We start from the raw sequence: 17,846 nt of genomic DNA, 5'->3' as shown, positions 1-17,846 counted from the left end.
ACATGGAGCAACTTTTACCGGTAAAAACACAACAAACCTTAAATTTTAGTCAAATGAATCAACTTGTGATTTAGTCTACAAGAATCTTATGATATTTTATTTAATTAACAAGACTAAAATTACCAGAGTTTAGATGACAAAATTGGTTTTTATTTTACCTTTGTTTATACAGGTAGCCCCATTTAGACTCGATGTCTCATTTACAAGAGAGACAAACGTATTAAATGACAACAAAAATACAACAGCAATTAAATAGGAAATATAAAAAAAAAGAAGAGTAATGTTTACACAGTCATGTCAGAAACAGGAATACGTTCCTAGTGATGATTTTACAGGGTCATTTGAACGTCTTTTACATCTGCAAGTGAAATCAGCCGAGAGCTGCAAATCCTTCTGTAATGTTTTCCATGAACATGGAGCAGAAAAGGAGAATCCTGTTTTCCAAGTTCTGTACAAACTGATGGAACGATGAATGTAATGAAGAGACTGCAGACTATGACTAAGATGTTTATGTAACATGTAATCTGATATATAAGCAGGGAGTAAATCACAAATAGATTTATAGATTATACCAGTGAATCATCCTGCATAAGGCCAACGAGGGCCAGCCAGAAAATATAAAGTACAGTGATGTGTTAAAGGTTTACAACCAGTCATAAATCATAAAGTGTCCCGTGATAAACAGAGTCCGAAAGATGGTGAGAATGAGCAAAGGTGTTCGTGTAAATTATATCACCGTAATCTAGGACGGGTAAAAAAGTGGTAGCAACAAGCCTTTTTCCTGCGGTGAAAGAGAAACACAATAGATTTCAGAAAAAGAGGCCCAACTTCAAGTTTCCTTAACAGGTGCTCAATGTGTGGCTTAATGGAAAGATTATCATCAATCACAATACGCAAGTATTTGCATGAGGTCACAGTTTCAATAGATGCCTTGAGCAGATACAAAAGAGGGAAGTGCTGCAGGCTGAAGAGCATTTAAAAGCAGTCTGACAGAGGTGAGAGTGTACACAATCAGCTAGTTGTAACTGTTCAAAAACCATGTGGACGGAGGAAGGAGACAAATTTCCACAGTCGCCTGCGCTTTTCATAAAACTAAACTTTTACTTTGAAGGCAAACGGTCTTCAGGTTCACTGCAGCTTAGAGACCAGTTTGCAAGGCGGGCAACCTCAGCAACCAGCTACTGACCAAAGCAATTGCAGGGAGGGTTTTGGGACAGACCTGTATACCTCCTTGCAACCAATTTCATGCTAGCAGCTGCAATCAACCTTGAGCAAACTCTTTACTCAAAGACCAGCAGTGCTAGGCCTGTGTGACCAGGGATTAGACAGATTATCGGGGCAACCCATGAGCTGCTGCTATGGTTGAGGATTAGGTCTGTACAGGTGAAGAATCTTCTTGGGAAAGATCACAGCAGTGATGTCACCCAATGTATAAAATGAAAAACTAGACTCAGATGTTAAAGTCACATTTTGTTGACCCAGCCATCATTTTTGACCATTCTAAGAATTTTTTTTGCAAAGTGCTTTAAGTCAAATGGATTTTAAAAAAAGAACACTTTTTTAAATTACAAATTAGAGAAAGATCACCATCAAAGGTCAGGACTCTTATTTGCTACAATTTGCTTTTTGCCAAATTAATATTCTCTCATGTTAAGATTTGGCAACAACTATTCAGATCGATAAATATTTGTTTTGGCTCTTGTTCGGCTGTGCATTGAGCTTGATTCTTAGAGCAACAAACAGAGCAAATCTTTTTGTCAGAAGTTACTGTGGCAATAGGCAGAAAGGCCCATTAGCAGATTCTGGGGTCTTAAAGAGGTCAAGAGTGGCTCACATGCAATTTAGCACTGCTGGATGCTTTCATTTGATTCTAGCTGAAGTGTAATATCGCACCATCCTCTGCAAGTCTGCGTGCATTACAATGAGTGTGGCCACAGGGCTGCTTATGCAAGTCGTGCAATCAGTTGCTTAGTTACTTTTTCAAATAAAGAATCCCAGTGTAAAGGCAGTGTTTCTGACTCAGTCTGTTTGGAGGTTCTATAGTTTTGTCATTTCTAATGAGTTTTTAATTTTATTTCATTTGTTTTTAATTCATTCTTCTGTCAGTTTAGTTTTTATTGTTTCAAAAGGTTTCGTTTTAGCTTCGTTTTAATCGTTTCAGAGTTTATATTTGTCTTTTTAATTGATCTTTTTAGGGGTGGCAGTATCTCAGGAGGTAGAGCAGATCATTTACTAATTGGAAGTTTGGCAGTTCGACATTTGTGTGAATGAGACAAGTTGTATAAAATCGTCTTTGTGCTCAGTGAGAGTCGAAAAGCACTATATAAGAACCAGTCCATTTAATTGTTACTGTGTGAAGGGCCTACAGGAAAATCAGCACAGGTATTACTACTCTATTTGAAAGAAGCTGGCTCAGTCTTGTAGACATCCAGAGTCTCAAACACATCTGTCACCGACTCGGTGACGTAAAATGTATAATAATAGTTTAACCAAAGTAACAGATTTCCTCTATATTTCTATTTTTAGTTAGTTAGTTGTACTTTTTTTTCAAACGTCTGAATGTTTTCTCACATCTAGTTTTAGTCAACTATGATAACCCTGCTACGTGCCTGTGGAGCGTATCCAGTTGTGAGCTTGAAGAGCTCCATGTGGGTGCTACAGTTACCTTTCAGCCAAAGTGTGGGGGAGGAGGTGTTACCAGTATAGCTCACAATACAATGAGGTAAAGGTACAGTAGGCTACACTCCATAACTCCAACCCATAATCCAGATAAGCACTTCATTGTCAGTTTGTGTCGGTGGCCCTGTGTAAACCCCTGAGTTGCTTGTACAGCAGGAAGGCGCGCTGGGAGTGGCAGAGTACTTCACGGAAACGCTCTCAAGCATAATCAAGACGCTTCAACACTGGCTGCATTTACATACATTTGTTCATGTCAGACATGTTAAACAAGAACAGTGATTCATGCACAGCAGAAAAAAAAAAACAAAGCAGCAGTATGCAATGACGTGCTTCCTTACACGTCAGCGCTTCTCTGTAGTGTCGATAGAGCTCATAACCAACAAATGCATGGAGGTCATTTTGCATCTGCTAGAGCTACAGGACTTATTTAGTATGCAAAGCAGCTACTGGGTGGAAAGTCTATTATAGGCACCCCCATTTAAATGCACGCACACACACACACACACACACACACACACACACACACTCTGTTAATCTCCCTCCATCTGTGCGAGCTGGCCTCGGGTTCTCTGTCAGACACACATCTCATTGTGTGACTATCTGGCTCATTTAGACTCATGCAAGTCAACTTCATGCTAAAGACACATATCACCTCTTCTCTCCAGAGAAAATGTGAAAGTCGAGCCTCATTTTATTTTTTCTATTGAGGGTCCTCCATCAGACTGTAGCTGGATCACACATGTTAGCTTAAAGATAGCAGCACACAGATTAAAATGACAGGTCGTATCCTAAGAGACTGCGCATACCAGCTAGCTCCTGTGTTCACTGAGATATTCAACATCTCTTTATCTCAGTCGGTGATCCCCACATGCTTCAAAGAGTCCATCATTGTTCCTGTCCCGAAGAAACCCCACCCTGCTTCTCTCAATGACTATCGCCCTGTAGCCCTCACCTCAGTAGTGATGAAGTGCTTTGAACGCCTGGTCAGAGACTTCATCATTTCTTCACTACCAGACACACTGGACCCACTACAGTTCGCTTACCGTCCAAATCGTTCCACAGACGATGCCATCTCTCATCTCCTCCACACATCACTCACTCACTTGGACACTAGAAGGGGGAATTATGTTAAAATGCTCTTCATAGACTACAGCTCTGCATTTAACACCATAATTCCCTCCACACTCACCACCAAGCTGGAGCATCTGGGACTCAGCTCATCTATGTGTCAGTGGATCTCCAACTTCCTAACTGGCAGACCACAGGCAGTAAGGATGGGCGGACATGTCTCAGCCTCCACCACTCTCAGCACTGGAGCCCCCCAGGGGTGTGTTCTGAGCCCCCTGCTGTACTCTTTGTACACATATGACTGTGTGGCCACTACCAGCTCCACCACCATCATCAAGTTTGCTGACGACACCGTCGTGGTGGGCCTGATCTCTGATAACAACGAGACGGCCTACCTGAAGGAGATTAGGAATCTGGAGAACTGGTGAAAGCGATTCCGCTCCCTGAAGACCAACACAGAGAGACTTAGGAGGAGCTTCTTCCCGCAGGCGCTACGGTCTCTCAATCACACCACCACACAGTACTGACCCACACATATAGTTCTTACACACACACTGGACATTCTGGACATTGTTTTCACTTCATCACTTAAATCACTTTAAGCATATTTGCACTGCACAAGACACTAAATAATGTGGATTGCACAACACTGGTCACTATATTCTTCATTTCCAGTTAATACTTGTACAGCTGCTGTTATTGTGTATATATATATATTTATATTTCTTCATACATTCTTATATATTTCTATATTGTGTATTTTGTTGTACAGTTATTTTATTTTCAACTTTAATTTATATATTTTATCTTATTCCTTCCTTGTTAAATTTACCCTTTTTAATTTTCATATTTATTTCCTTTCTTTTTTTCTTTAGGTCACGAGCAGTTGTCTAAGCATTTCACTGCATATCGTACTGTGTATGACTGTGTACGTGACAAATAAAATTTGAATTTGAATTTGGATGCCTCCCCTGCACCCTGGTGACACACCTTTACTCCAAGGCCCTGCATGTGTGGGTGATTGTGGTGGAGCGGAAAGAGGGAGGCAGCTGGAGATGGGGAGGGAAGGGAGAGGCAAGTGACCCCTCCCTGGGGCCAGCTCCCCCGCTGACCCCGCCAGCGAAAGGGGGCCCAGGCCCATTCGGACCGGGGCCCAGTTTAGCAGCGCCGCCCAGACTCACAGAGCCCGGGACAGCCCACCCGAACCCACCACAGAGAAAACTGCACCCACCCCGTCATCCACTCATCTTCCAGACTACACAAGACAACAGACGCCCAGGCTGAGATCTTCCTCCACCTCTCCTATATCTCCCACTCCTGCAGAGAGTTCCTGAAGAGAGGAGACCTCCTGCAAGATGTGACAATCTCCCCCACCAGTTGAAGAGCCCCCCAGGTGGCTCGATGCACTGGCGGCACCCTGCGCCAGGGCTGGGTCCCCATACACCCACCCGCCCACAACCCTGGCGACACACCAACCAGGACCCAAGCCCCCAAGGCCCACCCAGGGCCCCAGCCCAGAGACGGAGCACCCCCTGAACCCCACGCCCATCCAGGACCCACCCAGGGGCAGCCAGGCTACCAGGTCAGTAACCCATGTCCGTCAGCACAGATCCTCCCCTAGCCCCGCTGCACGCAGCCACGAGGAAACCGTCACCTAAGAGCCAACAGAGCCCTTAAAGGGCCATGACCGCAACTAGGGCTGCACGATTAATTGTTAGAAAATCGCGATCTCGATTCATACTTATGTGCGATCTCATTTCCAAATGACAACAATTTAAAAAAAAAAGAAAAAGAAAAAAAGACGACGACTATTGTACTGCATTTTGATCCGGGACGTAATCTGCATGAAAACAAGCGCTCACTCTTCCTGCTCAACAAATGACAAGGGCGGAGCCTTATACCACGTGATACAGAAGCTGTGCCGTGTGATGCTAAAATTAGCAGGGAAAAAACAACGGAGAGCACGTCACGGATGACGAGAAAGTGACAGGAGAAAATCCGTCCCAGTCAACCACCCAAACATCAATAACGGGAACCTTATACAGCGCTTCCCTATACCCGTCGAACTCCCACAGGCACAAAGAAATTACGGAGGCTATCACTTATCACCTGACCAAAGATATGGCTCCCATCAACACTGTGCAAAACGAGGGATTTAGGAAAATGATCAACACCCTAGACAAACGCTACACAGTGCCGTCCCGCAACTATTTTTCTATTGTTGCACTACCTGCTCTGTACACGCAGCGTCGAGCAATGGTGGAGACGGAATTTCAAGCAGTACAACATTTTGCGGCAACGACAAAACGTGAGACATTTGTTGTTTTTATGTTTATTTATTGTTTTTATGGTCAGTCTCAACTGTTACGAAGTTGATGTGCAGTTAATAAGTGCAATAAATATTTATACTGGAAAAGAAAATCGTGAGAGAATCGTGATCTCAATTCTAAGCCAAAAAATTGTGATTCTCATTTTATGCAAAATCGTGCAGCCCTAACCGCAACCCCGGGTTGAGTCCCCCAAGGAAGATGCTCCTGGGAACCCCCCGACGCCCCAAGCCTGTCCCTACCCCCACACCAATCACAACAGCGAAGGTGGGACCAAACTATGACCCCCCACCCCCACTAGGTGATGGATGATCTGATGTGGTGGCAGAGGCTGTATCAAGACTAATGTAATCTAATAGATAAAAATAATCTTAATTCTAGAAATTATTTTTCCAGTTCATGAGGACTGTTTTCTTGGCTATGCATAGGGCAGTGAAAACCATATGGGCGATATTCTTTTCTGAAGTGACATTATCTAAGCTGCCCAACAAACACACTAAGGGGGAAGTTGGAATGTTACATTTCAGACACTTTGATAAGTCCTCACATATCTCGCGCCAAAACTTCTGAACTGGTGGACAGAACCAAAGAGCGTGGATATAATTGTCCGGTGAATTGGTTTGGCAGTGTGAGCAGTTGTTGGTAGACGTAAAGCCCATCTTGAACATCCGATGACCTGTATAGTGCACTCTATGTAATATTTTGTATTGAATTAATTGAAGACTGGGATTTCTAATTAGATGAAAGGTTTTTAAGCCAATCTGAGACCAGAAGTTTAGGTCTAAGTTAACTGATAAATCCGCTTCCCATTTTGCAATAGGAAGTGATATTGATTCATCTGTTTTAGAAAGCATTCTGTATATTTTGGATAGTAATTTGGGGGTTTTAAGAGTAAGAAATTGAACCACACTTGGTGGTGTTTGTAGTTCAACTTGACCCGGTTTAAATTTCTTTTTTACTATGGATTTAATTTGTTGATATTCTAAAAATCTTTTCTTGTTGATCCCATATTGTGTAACTAGTCCGTCAAATGAGATAAATTCTGTTCCTTCTAGTATATGTTCTAAATATTTGATTCCTTTATCACTCCAATCTGAAAAGTTTATCATATTATTGTTTTGTGATTTGTCAGGGTTGTTCCAGATAGGTGTACGTTTGCATGGGATTAATGAAGACGCCGTCAATTTTAGAAACTCCCACCATGCTGTCAGAGAAGAGCTGATGTTGATGCTTTTAAAGCATTCATGTCGTTGGATGTTTGAGCTGATAAATGGTAGGTCTGAGATCTCTAGATTATTGCAAAGTGCTTGTTCTACATCTAGCCAAGGTTCATCTAAGAGGGTGTGTTTTAGCCATCCTGAGATAAACTGAAGCCTGTTGGCTAAGAAGTAGTGCTGAAAGTTAGGCAGTTCTAATCCTCCTTTATCCTTGGTCTTTTGTAGTGTTTTTAAGCTTATACGTGGGGGTTTATCTTTCCTTGCCATTTTTTCTCTCTAACGTGAAACCCATCTCTCCATGTGCCGCCTGACAACGGAGGTAGTTTTTCCTCAAGGTGACTTCTGGGGGAAGCCCATTGAAAATAAGGAGGAAACAACTCATAGGTAGGAGTGTTGGGGTTGAATTCAGAAAGGTACACAGCACCTCACCACCAACTGAGCATATCTCATAACAGGAAGCTACATTTCTGAGGAATTATGAGAAGTCAGTAAAGTTTCCATTTCAACAACATTATTAGAAATTATGTGAAAACTGATGCCCAGATAAGCTGTGTTTTTTATAATAACAACAACAACAACAACTTCTTTCAAAAACTGTCCAAATACTTTTGGAAGGTAGTGTAACCTGCTAGACTTGTCATTTCTAACAGTGCAGCGATGTATTGTGTAATTTCTGTCATGGACAGATTTATACATGGAGTGTACAAAAGGATTACTGAACTAATAATCACTGATAACGTAACCTTGCATAGACTCAAACTCCATTATTTGCTTAGACTGTAATGACAATTCGTTGCTTACATTCTGAACCAGAGTCAGAGGTCAATATTTGCTGAGTGACGAGTTTTCATGCAGACAGAAAGCTGGTTTCACGTAGCTTTCTCCATCTGTGCCTCCATTAGAACAGAGAATAGTTATACAAGCAGCCCAAAGCAGGACAAACATACACGCGTACAGTAAGGGGACAGCCACACACAGATGTGTGTGCTCCACACCATTATACACATATACTGACACTGGGCCCCTCGTCAAACTGAGTGTACAGTGTGTATGATACTGGATGCTTCACCAGCATCCAGATCAAAACAGAGAGCAGAGCCGCCAGGCAGAAAGATGAGAAAGGAGGAGAGGCAGGAGAGCCAAAGGATGGGCGGATCATTTGGCCCTCCTAACGGGAACAAGAAGAAAACAAGCAGTACATGCCTGGAACAAGAAACAGAGGTAAGGATGAGGAGGACGAGGGGGAAAATAGAGTGGACGAAGATATAAAATGTATATGAATTAGCTGGAGAGGTTCTTCTAATGGTTGCATAGCAACTATTTGAAAACAGAGCTCAAGCTGCCAAAAGGGGAATAACATACAGCTCTCCTTTCCAAACGCTCAAAGGCAAAATAATTCTCCCAAATGTGCAACACACACACACACACACACACACACACGTTAGCTTGCACATGCAAATCCTACAAAGCTTCCAGATGTGGATGAAGACAAAAAACAAACATATTATGACCATCTACCAAATATTGTTTCTTTGTAGACTGGAATTTTTCTTTTGGAAAGTGAAAAGATGCTCAGTTGGATTGAGATCTGGGAATTTGGAAGTGAAGTCAACACCTCAAACTCGTTGCTCTGCTCCTAAAACCATTCCTGAACATTTTTGCTCTGTGTCAGGGTCCCTTTACTGCTGAAAGAGGCCACAGCCATGAGGAAATACAATATGCATGAAAGGTTGCACATCACCTACAACAACACTAGGTGCTAGGTGGTAACAAAGCAACATCCACAATTCTGTGTTATTGTCGAAAAAATATATTGTTTTTGTGCTTTAAAGTGGTATAAAAATTTGATCCAGACATACAAGGAAATTACAAAAAGGGTAAGTATGAACTAAAGCTGTACTACTTTAAAGGGTTGCTCACTCACCTTTATACTACAACTGCTACTACCAGTACTGATTCATTTCTCATATCCATTGACCTGTTCAGACCTCATACTTCCCGGCTGAATGCTGGGATGACCTTTCCAGGTAGCTTTGGGCTTAAGGGGTTAAGGCGTGTACGAAAAGTTATCTCATTTAGCTCTGAGGTAACATCAATGACGTTTTATTAAATGCAAATATGCCCTTCTGTAATTTACCAAGTGGAACATGGCTGTGATCCTCTCGAGAGCCAAGGCTGAGTTCCACTCAGCCAGTCATTTTCTCTCCACAGCATAAATAATGGCAAGGAGCGGGTGCCACATCAGTCTCGTTTGTGGAACATTTTTTGCTTTAAATGGGTTTTTAAAGTGCCGTCGCTTTGGTGTGAAGAAAAAAAATGCATAAAGGGAGCAGTTAGAAGCCCTCAGAAAGAGGCGGCTTTTTGACATGCCCGAGATAATGAGACTGCACTTTGTAGGGTGGGAGCACTTCATCTCTGTCTGCTTCTTAAGTGTCACTCTGACACTCACACAGCCGAGGGGAAAAAACAGCCACAAAAAGTCTCACATCGAGCCATGATGAAAGCGCTTTTAGAACGATCGCTCATCAGATCTGTTCCCATTTTCCGAACGGATCAAGCCACACTGAAATCCATTTTATTTTCCTTGTTCTGCGCTCGGTGAAGCATTCTCTCCACAGGAAGCTCATTGAAGTCACACAAGGTGTCAAAGCAGTGTCACTATGAAAGCTCGCTGCTCCTGGTTAAGCCATCATTTAAAAAGAAACATAAAAAGGAAAAATATAACCTTAACTTACCCTTTCTTACCCTGAACAAAAAAACAAACTATCAGATTCTTGAATCGTGCACACCGGCCAATTTTGTTCTTGCTGCTGTTATGAAACAGAATGACTCCGCTCTTACTCTGTATAGAGAAACATGCTTAGCTCCGAGTGGATGATGGAAATAAGCAGGAGACATTGTGACTACAGAAACTGAAACAATAATCTCAGTCTTCCACAGCATGTCTTCATCCTGTCTTCCTTCTCTCACCCCAGCAGTCGCAGCAGATGGCCCCGCCCCTCCCTGAGCCTGGTTCTGCTGGAGGTTTCTTCCTGTTAAAAGGGAGTTTTTCTTTCCCGCTGTCACCAAAGTGCTTGCTCATAGGGGGTCATATGATTGTTGGGTTTTTCTCTGTGTGTATTATTGTAGGGTCTACCTTACAATATAAAGCGCCTTGAGGCGACTGTTGTTGTGATTTGGAGCTGTATGAATAAAACTGCATTGAATTGAATTGAATACCAGAGATGATGGAATGGCACAATAATCATTAGTGAGACGATCTAAGTGGTTACAGAGTTAAGCTCCTCTCACTGTTGATGCAAGCAAATGAAGTGAGCTACCTACCAACACAGCTTCCCCCTGCAATGTCTACAACTGCCCAAGTTTAAGCTACAAAGCAATGCACAACAAGAAAATCTCTTCATATGTAGATGGGACTTTAGTTTAGGGCTCTTGACACGTTACTGGCTGGGTTTATACCTCTCACCAACCCTGAACCAGTTTCCCATGGCATTTGCAGAAATGACCTGGTAGTGCTATATGGAAGGGTGCAATTGACTGAATCATTTGGGAAAAGTTCAAAGACGATGAGCTCTTTTAAAAATAATTGCACTTTGATAGGTAAGAATCCAGAGTCATTAGCAAACAACAGAGTCCTTAAATAGTCACCTTAATGTGCTTTGACCTGAAGCTCAGTTTAATGGACATGGCAGTTTCGTAAGCAAATACCAGCACTGTTTCAAAATGGAAGCACCAATAAAAACTTTTTCACCTTCAGAATCAGAATCAGAATCAGAATACTTTATTGATCCCTGGGGGAAATTATTTTTTGTTACAGTGCTCCATTTTAAACCAACATTAAGACAAGACAGACAATACGCTAACTAAGAATAGTACAATATATACATAAGTCACTTATAAATAAATATTTGGAAAAGAAACATGTGTAGCTGAGCAGTAACCAGTGTGTTAAGTGGATGCGTTGTACAGGGAGATGGCCACAGGCAGGAAAGATTTCCTGTGTCGTTCAGTGGTGCTTTTCGGTAATCTCAGTCTCTCACTGAACGAGCTCCTGTGACTGACCAGCATGTCATGGAGTGGGTGGGAGGTGTTATCCAACATTGTCTTTATCTTGGACAGCATCCGCCTCTCCGACACCACCTTGAGGGAGTCCAGCTCCATCCCCACAACATTGCTGGCCTTACGGATCAGTTTATTAAGTCTGTTGGCATCTGCGACCCTCAGCCTGCTCCCCCAGCATGCAACAGCATAGAGGATCGCACTGGCCACAACAGACTCATAGAAAATCCTCAGCATTTTCTGGCAGATGTTGAAGGACCTCAGTCGCCTCAAAAAAATAGAGACGACTCTGGCCCTTCCTGTAAAGTGCTGTGGTGTTTTTAGCCCAGTCCAGTTTATTGTCAATGTGTACTCCAAGGTATTTATAGTCCTCCACAATGTCAACACTGACCCCCTGGATTGAAACAGGGGTCAAGTGTTTCCCGGTCTTCCTGAAGTCCACGATCAGTTCCTTGGTCTTTGCCACGTTGAGCTGCAGATGATTCTGCTCACACCACGTGACAAAGGAGTCGACCACAGCCCGGTACTCTGTCTCATCATCCCTGCTGATGCATCCAACCACCGCAGAGTCATCAGAAAACTTCTGAAGATGGCAGGTCTCTGTGCAGTGGCTGAAGTCTGTGGTGTAGAGGGTGAAGAGGAAGGGGGAGAGGACAGTCCCCTGTGGTGCCCCTGTGTTGCTAATCACCTTGTCAGACACACACTGTGGGAGACGTACATATTGTGGTCTTCCTGTCAGGTAATCAACAATCCAGGACACCAGAGAAGCATCCACCTGCATCGCTGCTAACTTATCACCCAGGAGGGTCGGCCTGATGGTGTTGAAAGCACTGGAAAAGTCAAAAAACATGACCCTCACAGTGCTTGCCGGCTGGTCCAGATGGGTGTAGACACGATTGAGCAGGTAGATGATGGCGTCCTCTGTTCCGAGACGAGGCTGATAAGCGAACTGAAGGGGATCCAGATGTGGTCTTACTATGGGTCGCAGCTGGTCCAGGATGAGCCTTTCCAGGGTCTTCATGATGTGGGAGGTCAGTGCCACGGGCCTGTAATCCTGGGGGCCACTGGGACGAGGCGTCTTTGGTACAGGGACGAGGCATGATGTCTTCCACATCACCGGGACCCTCTGCAGACTCAGACTCAGCATAAACAGTTTATGAAAGACTCCACACAGCTGGGGGGCACAGGCCTTGAGGACAAGGGGACTCACTCCGTCTGGTCCAGCAGACTTGCCTGAGTGAAGTCTCCTCATTTGCATCTCAACCTGGTATTGAGTGAAGGTGATGGGTGGGGGAGGGGTGTCAGGAATCTCACAGGAGGCAACATGTGAAGAGAGAGGCTGGCACAGTGGTGTGGCTCTGGATTCCAGGCTGACTGCAGGTGAGGTTGTGGGGGTGGGAGCAGACACTGTGGTGTCGAATCTATTGAAAAACAGATTCAACTCGTCGGCTCTATTCTCACCTCCCTCAGCTCCCCTGCTGTTGGTTGGCCTGAATCCAGTGATGGTCTTCATGCCCCTCCACACCTCTCTCATGCTGTTCTGCTGGAGTTTCCACTCCAGCTTCCTCCTGTAATTGTCCTTAGCCTCTCTGATCTTGTCCTTTAGTAACACCTGGACCTTCCTCACCTCCTCTTTGTTGCCCCCTCTGAAAGCCCTCTTCTTGTTGTTGAGGAGGGCTTTGATGTCCTTAGTCACCCACGGCTTGTTATTTGGGTAACAATGAACAGTCTGAGCTGGAACAATGGAGTCGGTGCAGAAAGTTATGTAGTCTGTGATACACTCAGTAAGCCCATTGATGTCCTCGGCGTGAGGCTCACAGAGTGTTTCCCAGTCGGTCACCTCGAAACAGCCCTGTAGTTCCGCTATTGCCTCCTCTGACCACCTCCTAACAGTCCTGGTGGTCACAGGTTCCCTCCTCACAATTGGCACATAGCGGGGGGTGAGGTGAATCAGGTTATGATCTGACCTACCAAGTGGGGGGAGGGAGGAGGAGCTGTATGCATCCTTGACGTTAGCATACAGTAAGTCTAAAGTTTTCTCTCCCCTGGTGGGACAGTCCACATATTGTTTGAATGATGGTAGTGTATTGTCCAGTGATACATGGTTGAAGTCACCCGAGATCACAATAAAGGCACTCGGGTGCTGAGTCTGTAGCCGAGCTATGGCAGAGTGGATAGTGTCACATGCAGCTGTGGGGTTAGCAGAGGGGGGAACATAAACAGCCACCAAGATGACGTGAGAGAATTCCCTGGGTAAATAATACGGCCTGAGTCCAACAGCACACAGTTCAGTGTCCGGGCAACAAATCCTTTCTTTGATTGTTATGTTGGCAGGGTTACACCACCGGTTGTTAACTAAAACAGCAAGCCCACCTCCTTTACGCTTACCGCTAGCGATGCTGTCCCTGTCCGCCCGAACAGTGTGGAAGCCTTCCACGGAAGCATTCTCATCGGGAATGTCCTGGTGCAGCCATGATTCGGTGAAACACATCAGGCTACACTCTCGGTATTCCCTCTGACTCCGTACCAGTGCTGAGAGCTCGTCGATTTTACTTGCCAACGATCGCACATTTCCCATCACGATAGACGGCAGACACGGTTTAAACCTCCTCCTCGCTTCGAGCCTCCGCTGTCTCACCGTCACCTTTTTTCTTCTCTTCTGTCCTTGACCTCTGCATCCCCGATGTGTTTTCCTCCAAATTTCAGCTGGTACTTCTGCGGGCACTTCTGCGGGCCTGGCCAGCGAGCCGGCCGGCATCAGGGCGATCAGCTGATCTCTGGAGTAAACAGTCCGTGCGTGTAGGAGATGTGCCGCGGTCCCGTTCCATGATAAAAGTAACAGTTCCACGGCCACCAGAAGAACAAAAACTCTCTCAATCCACATGATTGAGTAAGAGATAGAAAACGGAGGAAAATACAAGTCAGAAAAAAAAAGAATACGTAAGAAAAAAGAGCTAAACTAAGAGAAAAGCAGGAGCGACTGTAACAGGCTGCACGCTGGTTGGCGCATGCGCACTGGTTTTCACTTAACTCATCAAGAAACCAAACCCAAAACCTCCACACCATGATCTCCATTTATGCAGAGTTCAACTAACTGCTAATCTGCTGCCATAAAATCCATAAAAATTGTATTTAAAATCCAGATGAAGATCATATCCCTTTCCATTCTCAGACACCATTTTCTGTTTTGTTTATCATTTTTAGAGCTGATGGCAAACAGGAACAGTCACAGACATTACTCTGATTACAGAGTCAGTATAATGTACTGTATAATACAATGGAAAACTGCAGTGATAGCACTGCTGATACAGCTGCTGTCATTAATTCAGTGACTGATTAACTTGCTGTCACAGATAAGGTGCCCTGAGAAAAATCTTCAGTTAGGCAGCTTTACATAACATTACTGAGGTCTTTTTGATACTGAGCTACATTAGAGGGCGATATCTGAAACATCAAAGCAAATCAAATCTTCTACTTCCATCCAATGCATCTATGTCAATGTGTTCGATGACTTTTCTCAGCAAGCCCAGGGAACTGTTCATGAAACAGGGCAGCTTCTCTGTCTCTTGTCATGTCCAATCTCTCACAAGCCAACTCTGAAAAATCCTATTCAGGACCGAGCAGTGAAGCGTCAGTGTTTTCAAACAGCCAATGACCCACTTACGATGTCTGACTTATTAGCTTCACTACTCTGTGTGTTGTCTTTTCCACCTATGAATGCGTCTTTAACAACAGCACAGCAACTCAGCCGAGTTTGATACTGTCCAAGCAACTGTCCAATCACAGCTGGACAGATGTAACCAGAAAAGGCATCAATATCAACAATCAAAGGTTGACTGCAGCCTGATGACATATTCTCTCTGATAGCTTAAGGAAAAGGAAAAATAAGTTAAAAAAAAAAAAAAAGAGATGCAAAAGCTAAAAGGAGGATAGTTCTCATGACAGTGATTTTTTCTTTTCTTTTAGGGTTGGGGGCCTTACCCTTAGATGGGAACAAGGCTTTTCTTGTGGTGCACTTCACCCGTATCATCTGGGCTTTAAGCCAGTATCCAGATCTACCCGCAGCATTTTATGGTTTTGTAAACAAGGCCTGGAACAGATGAGCAGGCATCGCTCAAAGACACTGGATACCCAGATCTGCTTCATTAATTCTTCATGCTGCTGAATGTTTTTTTTTAAATGAGCTGGGCTGTTTGTTGTGTTGTCAAAGCATTTGGCGCCTCAGTCACGACTCGTCCAAGCGCAGAAAAATATGGCACGATGAGTCTGATGAGCACAAACGTTTTAAGGGAAACTACGACACGTGACGACGTAAAGCTGTCGGTTCTTACTCACTCACAGGGATATGGAAGCAAAGGAGCATGACATCTCACTGAGCTTTTATTTATCTGCAAGGTAAATGTCAGTGTAGCGGCTTTGAAACAATCGCTGGCTGTGCTTAGATGGTGCAAACAGACTAAGGTTACAGGCTCAGCAATAAGAAGCATAGACAAACATTTCTTTCAACTTTCATATATTTCTGCATGATATCAAGAAATGCAAATAATGTTTCGTCTTGTCAGCACTCATCAATGGGGGTTTTTAAAATCCCCTTTTCTTAAAAAAATTAATAAATAAAGTAAAAAAAAAAAAAAAAGGACAGTCAGCGAGGAAGTGCAGAGGATTAGAAGGTGGTTGGTCCAGGTGGCATGCCTTCAGAGGTATCGGGTGTCTAGGACAGAGGACAGTGGACAGAAGGAGCTGCACTGTGTATTTGTGGATCAACAGAAAGCGTATGATAGGGTGCCAAGACAGGAAGTGTGGTACTGCATGATTGGCAGAGAAGTATGTGAAGGTGGGGCAGGACAGACAGATACACTGGTGAGGCGTGCGGTAGGAGTGACTGATGGATTCAAGGCGGTGGGATCACATCAGGGATCGGCTGTGAGCCCCTTCTTACTTGCAGTGGTGATGGACAGGCTGACTGATGAGGTCAGGCAAGGCTCTCTGTGGACTATGATAGCAGACAACATTGTGATCAGTGAGAGTAGAAAGCAGGTGGAAAAGAGCCTGGAGAGGATGGGGTATGATCTGGAGAGAAGAAGAATGAAAGTCAGTAAAAGCAAGACAGACTACAGGAGTAAATAAAAGTGAGACAGGTGAAGCTGTAAGGAGTAGAGACAGAGTGGGTGGATGAGTTTGTACACCTTAGGACAACTGTCTAAAGTAACAGACTGTGCACAATAGAGGACAGGAAGAGTGTGAGCAAGGTGGAGATGAGTGTCAGAGGTTTATTTGTGACTGAAGGATGGCAGCAGAGTGAATACGAAGGTTTGCAAGATGGTGCTGAGACCTGCTGCGATGTGTACTTTGGAGACTGTGTTGCTGACATAAAGACAGCAGGCCGAGGTGGAGATGCTCAGATTTTCATTGGCAGTGAGAAGAATGGACAGATTTAGAAATGAGTACATCAGAGAAACCGCTCAGGGTGAGCAGTTTGGAGGTAAGGCTGAGATGCTTTGGACATGTGCAGGGGAGGGATGGTGGATATATCAGATACAGGATGCTGAATATGGAGCTGCCTGGCAGGAGGAGAAGAGGAGGGACTCAGATGAGCTTTGTGGATGTAGTGAAGGAGGAAATGCAGAGGAAAGATGGGACAGGGCAGAAGCAGATGATGTATTGTGGCAACCCATAGTCAGCTCAAAGAAGAAGAAATCAGGAAGGGCTAAATCCTTTTTCATGGCACAGTAAATGTACTTCTTTAATTTGATACACATTGATAAAAAAAACACATGATGTTATTATAACGCACATGGAAAGTTGTATTCCATAAAATAATCTGTTATGGAAATATTCTATTATCAAAATCTAATTATTTACAGCTATTAATGTCGGTACATGCTGAAACACAGTACCCTGATTAGCATGTGAATAAAACCTCAATGGAACAACGTGTAATAGACTGTAATTGTATCTAATTAGTTATTATGCTAATGCAATAGCTAGCCTTCCAGACTAGCCACTGCAGACATGCATATTCTCTCATTTTCACAGCTCGGCGTTGGCTCTGGTGCTACTCAGTGCTTCTTTTAGAACAAACGCAAAATAAACAAAATGACAATGAACAAAAGTTTCACACCTCAAGCTGCTATTCCACTTTATTTTCACATTCATGGACTGTTTATGCTTATAAACATTTTTGCTCTGTGAGGACCCCCACGGTGTGACCCTCCCTCCCCCACCACCACTCTAAAAGCATGCTGGGAGAAACCAGCAGGTTTCCCCTGAGGATATTCTGATTTGAGACTCCCCAGATACCCCGAGAAAAAAGCAACTAGCCAGAGAAAACAAACAAGTAGGGCTGTTTGATATAACGATATATATCAGATGATGATATAAAAACGTCTATTGTTTCATTTTACGCTATCGTTTGTTTCGTGGTGTCGCAAAATAAACTGTTTACGATATTTTTTCATCGTTCTGATGGTCACTGCAGTGGTTATATTAATGTCTT

At 43.8% G+C, this 17,846-nt stretch overlaps 1 protein-coding gene across 6 annotated transcripts in view; it reads right to left on the bottom strand.

Annotated features, from left to right (window-relative positions):
- LOC309704702 (thyroid hormone receptor alpha) overlaps window positions 1–17,846 on the bottom strand; it is a 114,619-nt gene that overhangs the window by 73,912 nt on the left and 22,861 nt on the right. The gene's annotated exons all lie outside the window — the stretch shown is intronic.

This window comes from Aulonocara stuartgranti, assembly GCF_965226115.1.
Source record: "Aulonocara stuartgranti genome assembly, chromosome: 4".
Classification (NCBI taxonomy): domain Eukaryota; kingdom Metazoa; phylum Chordata; class Actinopteri; order Cichliformes; family Cichlidae; genus Aulonocara; species Aulonocara stuartgranti.
The sequence above is the reverse complement of the archived record's forward strand: the minus strand, read 5'-3'. Positions and strand labels throughout refer to the sequence as shown.